Source organism: Centruroides sculpturatus, unplaced genomic scaffold, assembly GCF_000671375.1.
Source record: "Centruroides sculpturatus isolate CEXI.00-Female unplaced genomic scaffold, Cexi_2.0 scaffold1687, whole genome shotgun sequence".
NCBI classification, from domain to species: domain Eukaryota; kingdom Metazoa; phylum Arthropoda; class Arachnida; order Scorpiones; family Buthidae; genus Centruroides; species Centruroides sculpturatus.
This window is the reverse complement of record NW_019386017.1, coordinates 1-8,757: the sequence shown is the minus strand read 5'-3', so window position 1 is coordinate 8,757 and position 8,757 is coordinate 1. Positions and strand designations below refer to the sequence as shown.

At 31.5% G+C, this 8,757-nt stretch overlaps 1 long non-coding RNA gene across 2 annotated transcripts; it reads right to left on the bottom strand.

Moving 5' to 3' along the window:
* Positions 1-323: 323 nt before the first annotated feature.
* On the bottom strand, positions 324-5,612 carry LOC111613136. 2 transcript variants are annotated; one of them, XR_002754727.1, is made up of 4 exons: positions 5,387-5,612; positions 5,180-5,200; positions 4,941-5,012; positions 324-377 (listed from the first exon to the last, which is right to left on the bottom strand). It is a non-coding gene; the product is annotated as an uncharacterized LOC111613136 (long non-coding RNA). The 2 variants fall into 2 exon arrangements; XR_002754726.1 differs by lacking the exon at positions 324-377 and having other exon boundaries at positions 4,511-5,012.
* Positions 5,613-8,757: the final 3,145 nt, after the last annotated feature.

Sequence of the window (8,757 nt, the reverse complement as noted above, 5' to 3'; positions counted from 1 at the left end):
CATTAGCATATGTATTCATGCTTACATGTCCAGATCGAAAGTAAACGCAAACGCTAACAAGGAATACGGTCGTTTCCTGCAAATAATACTGTATTGTCAAAGCTGCTATTTTAAATGTTACATTACAGATATAACTACTTCATTCCGAATCAGACGAGGATGATTTTATTGTGGATATAATTGTAGAAAAATGAAAAAAGAAAAGTAAGGTAAAATAAAAAAGATAGAAACTTTTATTGAAGAGACTCTACCTTCTTATAAGCCAACCGATTTTAAACAACCTTAGACTTACAAGAGATAAGTAGTTCGGCTGCTTGTCCACTATTGATCCAGATTCGACCAATCCTGTCGCAACACAAGTCGGCAATGATGTTTTACTGCATTTTACAAGTCTCTGTTAGCATCTTTATATGAATATAATAGCAATTTTTTCGCCACGATATACGANAATGCTAGCTGTCAAAATATATAATGATAATACGGTTTAGAATGAAAATGGCAGGAAAAATACGACTAATCCATCTAGTGGTAAAAAAAAACTAACTTACTTTCCGAACAACACAATAGTAAGTCATTACTAATTATAATAAAAATACTATAGTATATTATGATCTATCATGTGATGTCTCCAAGGTTAAGCGAATTCTTTGCAAAAAAGTAAGTTATCAGGAAACACATCAGAGATGAGTAGTCATGTGACCGAATAGCACTGACAAATGTCACGTGACATGCTTTGTATGCGTCTGCCTTCGATGTGCCGCTCCGCAACAAAAACAAGCTTAAGCAATGGCGTCTTCAAATGGGGTACACTCTATAAGTATTCCAACAATTTTTTTGTTTATAGCATATTTTATATCGATCATTTCCAACAAATTATACGTGTTTTGGAAATGCTTGAGTCAAATTAGTCTAGAATCGATTTAATTTTATGGAAGGAAACCTCTGAAACTTGGGTCCCGTACTTAGAGGGTACAGAAGTTTGAACTAAACTGCATAAGTGCCAATTAGTCAAACAATACAAATTAAACTGTATAGTGTGATTTACACAGGACAAGACGTAAAATGTAACAAAGAGAGCTATCAAAGAAATGTGACCTCACAAATTAAAAATTTTCTTGTTAGTCATTGGGAGTATACAACAGCTAGGGCACAATAGAAAGCACAAGCCAAAGTAACATTTACCCCATTTTCCCATACACAGCAAAAAAAAACTTCTCAATTTCTAAAATAAATTTTGTCAAAATCCTATTTTGTATAACATGGTTCTAAAGGAGTACAGACTTCAAAAATCAAGAAAAGGCTTGGAGAAAAGGTTGGTGGTAAGAACAGTGAATTTTCAGAAATCATCCAACACAAATATTGAAAATACTAATATTTAATTCAATTTTGATAAGTATACACAACACAACAAACAAAGAAACTTAATGTGGCAACTGCATTTTATTGGTAAAAAAGTGCAAAACTACAATTCAGCCATGCGTAATGTCACTTTCAATGTGAAAATTCACCCATCTCATTTGCTTTGCTTTTGCACACCCTTCACATCCAGTGTAAGGTCAAGACTCCACTAGTATAAAAACTCTTGCTATACATACTTTTAGTCACGTGACCGTGATATTTTATGCCAAAGCAGGTCATAAAATGCATCTGTAAAACAATACCACCAACCAGTCAGAATCTACATTGTGACATCGTAAGAAAATTTATGAAAAATGAGCTTTCATGTATGTTCTCTCATGGCTACTTAGAAAAGACCTAGAATAGATCTGGAAAGATTTATCAAAAACATCGAAAAGTATCCACATATGTATGACAAGCGGCATCAACGATAAGAATGGATGCCTAAAACAAGCAATATGGATGACCAAAAAAAAAATCCTTCAATTTAGATGAGAGTAATAAAAAAGATCAATGTGTAAGTGCAGTATATCTTGATAATATGATGATAAAAATTATTAGATGAAAATAACATTATTTTTACTACATTTGTAATTATAGTACCAAAAAAAATCAATCACAATATAATTGGTCTTTATATCGATATATCACATATACAACCATAATTTCAATAGTACTGTCATCGAAGTAAAAACTTCACTAGCAGAGCCAGATCTCCACTGCAATCCAAGCACAAACAGATCATGAGATTAAAAGCATTTATGGCAAGAGTTTTTATGCGTTTTTAGGCTAGTGGAATCTTTGCCCAAATTACCCTTAAGACAGTACCTGTAATGTTGGTTTTATGTGCAAATGAAACTTATAAACTGAACAAAGGTAATGTAAAATGTTTTAAATGTTCCCATTTACATATTCTTAACACAATACACAAATTCTTTATAACACAACAGAAAAAATATTTGAAATTTATTTTCTTTACAAGTGAGCACAACATTGGTTCCTTACAAGCCACACAGCTACACACCCTGGTCCACTTTTGTGACACCGAAAGGAAACACGCTTTCTCTCTAGGCAGGAAAATCTCACCCCACATTCTTAAGAATAGGATTACATAAACACCTAACAATGTGACAATTCTGTTTAGTTGTATATCAAATTTAACAGGTTAAAAGCTATAAACTTTTGACAAAACTAAGAAATAATACATTAAACAAATTTTAAGGATAATAGTTTTTTTAAACCTTTTTTTTATAAAAGCAGGTTTAACAAACTGATCAGAAAATTAAAATTAAGAGACAAAAGATGGACTGTTCATGTAATGAGATCAGACAAATGAACAAGTTTCAAAATGGAAAAAAAAAAAGACTGAACTATTGGCAAGTGCCAAATCCAACAGAGGAAGTTGTTTTTGAGCCAAGATGACTGCCGAAACAGGTAAGGAGCCGACCACGTGTTTGTTCAGTGCCTGAGCCAATTCAGTTTCTATCGGTGACGACTACTGCGAGGACCAAATGAAGAACAAATCATTGAATTTATGTCAAATTCTGGACTATATTGGTGACAGGAAACGTTGACTTGTAGAAGGTGAAGCTGTTTTGAATATATGTGACGTACACACACACAAAACAATGTGTGTTACAAACTTTTGACTGGCCTATGTTGTATAAGTGCTGAATGATGCAGCAGGGCAGCCTTCAGATTGGCACTAATTTTAACTATTATGATAAATAAAACTTTGTTTTTATATTGGAACATGGTGTATACTGCTTAAAATATTTAAATACTTCTCACCTGTTAACGTGTAATAAACATGATATCACGTTTACAAAAACCAGACAGCTCCACTTTGCACGTGCATTCTCCCTGTAATTGAGAGGTGTTAAAATGCCAATATCTGAGGGTGCATTTACTTCTGAGCTAATTTTACTATCAGCACGCTCAGCCTGTATACTTTCGTCCGAGTGCCATGCTCATTGGCGTTTACTTTAGAGCTATGTGACGTCATGTTTAGCGAAATTGGTAAGCTCGAAGTGCTAGCTAGTTCGTTGTCGAGCTTTGCTCTAATTCAATATGGCTGCTCTCATGAAAAATTACTTTCTGTACAAAGTACTAAAAATAGAATTAGTTTTTGAAAAAATAAATGGCAGGAAGTATTTTTATTTCAATTATTTGTTGCGTAAAATGTTTACAGTGATCTTTTTTTTCATTGTAAGGTTCAATAGCTTTAGATGACTTTTTTCATAAACAGAGTTAATTAATGTGAAAAAAATTAAGTTTGATTCATTGTTTATGATTAAAAGTGAGGTNAACAATGAATCAAACTTAATTTTTTTCACATTAATTAACTCTGTTTATGAAAAAAGTCATCTAAAGCTATTGAACCTTACAATGAAAAAAAAGATCACTGTAAACATTTTACGCAACAAATAATTGAAATTTACCAATAAAAATACTTCCTGCCATTTATTTTTTCAAAAACTAATTCTATTTTTAGTACTTTGTACAGAAAGTAATTTTTCATGAGAGCAGCCATATTGAATTAGAGCAAAGCTCGACAACGAACTAGCTAGCACTTCGAGCTTACCAATTTCGCTAAACATGACGTCACATAGCTCTAAAATAAACGCCAATGAGCGTGGCACTCAGACGAAAGTATATAGGCTGAGCGTGCTGATAGTAAAATTAGCTCAGAAGTAAATGCATCCTTAGTGATTTCACGTGTTGTTATTTGGCAGTTTGCTTCAATCAGTACCTTTTATTTTGTTTTCATTGGCTTCAACTGGTCATCCAGAACATGGTGCATCTTCAATATTGAAATTGTCAGAACAAAATTTTGTAAACCAGTTTTGGCACTGTCGTTCTGTCAACACATCTCCATACACGTCACACAATTTTTTTCCTTACTTTAACAGCATTCTTACCTTTTTGGTAATAAAAGAACAAAATATGCTGAAAATGCTGCTTTCAATCTTCCATATTTGATGGGACACAAAAAATAAACAATTGCACAAAATCAAACAAAATTTTTTACAAATAAGCCTTAAACTGCTAGCTGTCAAAATATTAATATATAATGATAATACGGTTTAGAATGAAAATGGCAAGAAAAATATGACTAATCCGTCTAGCGGTAAGAAAATAAACAAAATTACTTTCCGAACAACCTAATATTTTATTTTTTATGCAATATAAAATTAAAGTTTAATATATAATTATTGGATTTGGATTTTATGTCAAACAATTGCAGGAATTATTTTGGGCTGTATTACTATTAATTACATGCTAAGTAATTTGGCACTAGAGACAGGCATTATGCACCATCTGCTAAATTTTATAATTAAATTGAGCAAGAGATGACACCTAACACCTGTCTCTAGTGCCAAATTACTTGGTATTTAATAACAGTAATATAACTACATGTAATCCAGTAATTTTATTAAAGCCAAATAATTGAAGATATCAGATCTGACAAAACTGTAGTTTTAAATATATTCTTCCAAGTAGAAAAAAACAATATTGTGATAATAGTTTAGAGAACTCACACTTACTCAACTCCAACTTGCTACCAAACTTGACTCATCATCATCCATTATTAATTAAATAAGGCATCAAATCTGAAATAAAATTGCATCTTAGTTGAATTCTTTAATAGCAACATATAATAATAAAGTTATAATCAGAATCTGGTAAAGCAAAATAACTTTTCATTTTATAAAATCATAGTAGTAATTATCATCCTGTAATATAATCATTACATCATATAAAATACATATGAACTCACCAAATCCTTTTACATTTGATTCTGAAATAGAAAAAACAATATATTTATAAAAATCTGAAATTAATGTTCCTAATAATAAATTTTCTAAAATAGAAATTCAGTTTAAAATTTTTAAATCAAAAAAACAGAAATCAAACAATGTAGGTAAGTAATTAGTCCATCATTAAGACAACTTTGAAAATTTGGTATTTTGATTAAAAAGCTTACCATTGAGACAATCCAGTGGAATTATTTTCTTGATATTTCCATTTCAAAATCAATCTGATTTATTAATATTTCTGTAATTTGAAAATTTGTTGTACTAAATAATAATCAAGTATGATATAATACAATGTCACTTCATGCCAACGTTTATTATATGATTATAACACTTACGTGTTGTCGTGTTACAGGAGTGGAGTCTTGGAGAATGAACTCATCTGACTTTAGAAAATGAACTTGTCCGCTAGTACTTTCAGTAGTATATAACTACTGTCTTCAGGCGGTCTATCGAATACAACAGATTAAGATTTTCGAACTCTAATCCAAAATAAACCACACTTGTACCCAGCAAAATTAAATAAATAAAAAACTTAACCAACACCTTAATATTCGCTGATAGATATTTTTATTACAACAAACGTTTTCAATCTATTCTATAGATCATCCTCAGGTTAAAAAGAATATTTCTTAAATGGAACAATAAGTTCAAAAATTCAAAAATATTAACAACCAATAACATTTCCAGTAATAAGAATAACTAAAACATTGTAAATGATACAAAAATGTAAAAATAAATAACATATTACTCATACTAAATATTAATACTGTCTATCCTATCTAGACAGAATTTCCTTTATAACATACTAAAGTTCATGCACCTCTTGTAAGTTTTTAACTGCATACTTCCAAGCCAAAGGAAGCCCCTCCACGTCCCTTGCGTTAATGCATTTTTCTTTAAGCTTGCTTCTGTAAATTTCTATCTTTTCCGCTGTTCTTGCCAAAGTTAGAGAGAGTATCTGTTTTAGGATTTCCGCTTCATTCCATAGAACCAAGGATCCTTCTGCTTGCGCCATCTGGGCCAATACTGTTGTATTAGAANTCTTCAGAAATGTTATGTTCAGAGCATTAAATAAATCGTAAAGAAATGAAAAGCATTAATAATAATCCAAAATTACATAAGTTTGTATACTTGAATGAATTTTCACTTACATATGTGAAATGACTTCTCAATAAATTGTATCATTTGAATACCATTTTTTCATTACAAACTAAACTTATATGATGACAGAGTAATACTTATTTCTATTGAAATATGCTACTGCTTCTTCAATTGATGTCTTAATAGCCATATGCTTTTCATCAATAGAGCCTGTAATTCCAGGAAAACCAGATTGGATATAAAAAAATTCCATTATTCTTATATCATCCTGCTGTGTTGATGGCCAAGAGATCACTTTTCATTTTCATTTAACACTAACTTGTAAGAAAGAATTAACAACTTTATTTAAAATATTCCACGCAGTTCGTCTAAACGTATTAAAACAATCACCAATACCCTTAGAGGAAAGAAAGAAAGAAAGAAAAAGTGTTTTGTATTTAATATCAATTATTTGTTAATTTTGAACTCAGTTTAGTTACACCACAACAAAACAACGTCACATCTATTCACTGGGTAAAACAATTGCTTTAAATATGTATTATATGTGGTATAATCTACTATTCTCTTATAAACTGCATCTAATTTCATATATTACTTCGTATAAACAAACCCAAATGATTCTTCATTTGCCAATGTCCATAGACAGCGTAAAAGCTGCTTTTGAGGAGACACGGGTCGTCTTCCAGAGGAAGTAATTTTTCAGTGTCTATAATTGGGCTTATTTTTTAGAGGAGAATTTCAAAACATTCTCTTGTAAGTCTAAGGTTGTTTAAAATCGGTTGGCTTATAAGAAGGTAGAGTCTCTTCAATAAAAGTTTCTATCTTTTTTATTTTACCTTACTTTTCTTTTTTCATTTTTCTACAATTATATCCACAATAAAATCATCCTCGTCCGATTCGGAATAAAATAGTTATATCTATAACATAGTATTGTCAAAGCTGCTATTTTAAATGTTATTTGCAGGAAACCACCATATTCCTTGTTAGCGTTTGCGTTTACTTTCGAACTGGACATGTAACTTTCGAACTGGACATGTAAGCACGAATACACATGCTAATGACATCACTTCCGGTGATCGGAAGTAGCACTATTAGCTCAGAAGTAAACGCACCCTGAAATTGCAACATTAAAGCAACAACATGAACTTCGGTGTTGTTGTTAGAGTTTAATCCACAATATACGATGTGTCCAGCTTCCAAAAGAGCTTCACCTTCTACAAGACAACCTTTCCTGTCGCCAATATAGTCTAGAATTTGACATAAATTCAATGATTTGTTCTTCATTTGGTCCTCGCAGTAGTCGTCACCGATAGTCAGAATCGGCTCAGGCACTTAACAAACACATGGTCGGCTCCTTACCTGTTTCGGCAGCCATCTGCTCAAAAACAGCTTCCTCTGTCTGATTTGGCGCTTGCCAATATTTGGTACTTACGGGTTAAGAGGACGCCAGTCGGAAATAGCGTTTTTTCCGAATAATGCAAGTTTTTTATTCGTCAAATTTAATACAATTGTTAAATTAAACAGTAAATTATGATTTATAAAGATATAACAAAATCTCACAAATTCTAATAATAAACCACTTAAATATGCAAATTGTTTTGTAGTGTATACAGCAAATATGGCAAATAGGTGATATCTATAATCATCCTAATTGATTTTTTTTCATTTTTACAACCTTAGCAGTATATTTACTTCTTTTTAGATTTAAATTTACTAGTCTATTGTTATTTTGATATTTTCATTCAAAATCGCGACTTTGATCGCTATTTCTGACTGGCGTCCTCTTAACCCATAAGTACCCTATATTTTTATAATGAAGGGCATGGAACGTAAAACAGAGGGATGGTAAAATAAAGACAAAACTGCATTTTATGTTGGTATCTCCTAAAAACCACTAAGATAGGTTAACATTTACAATCTAACTGGTGAATATTTCAGTATCAGTGAAAATGCAATCTAAAACTGATTTGAATTTTGGTTATTTTTTGAAATTTATGCATTAACATGTCAATAAAATTGCTCTATTCAAAAAGATTGAAACAATCGTTTTGAATATTAAATACCATCAAATATTAATAACAGGCAAAACTGGGGACATCTGGTCCCACTAAGAGCAACCTTCTTAATTCGCGTTTTTCACGAACTATAGAGGGCGCTGTATTTTTACAAAATGGCTACTCTATCTGGGTCGTTTGTTAGTCGTCAGTGTAAAATGAATTATATATTACTATCTGATGTAATGAAATATGCTACTTGTAGCAGTTCATCGAGAAATTTTATAGAAGGAGAACAAGTATTACTAGCAGGACACGTCATTTTATGTGGTATTGTCGAGAAAAACGAGCAAGATCGTGCTGTACATTTTTGTGCTCTTTGTCTGCAAACATCAGCATTGACTTCTATCCCACACAAAATTACTGGAATTTTAAAGTTTATC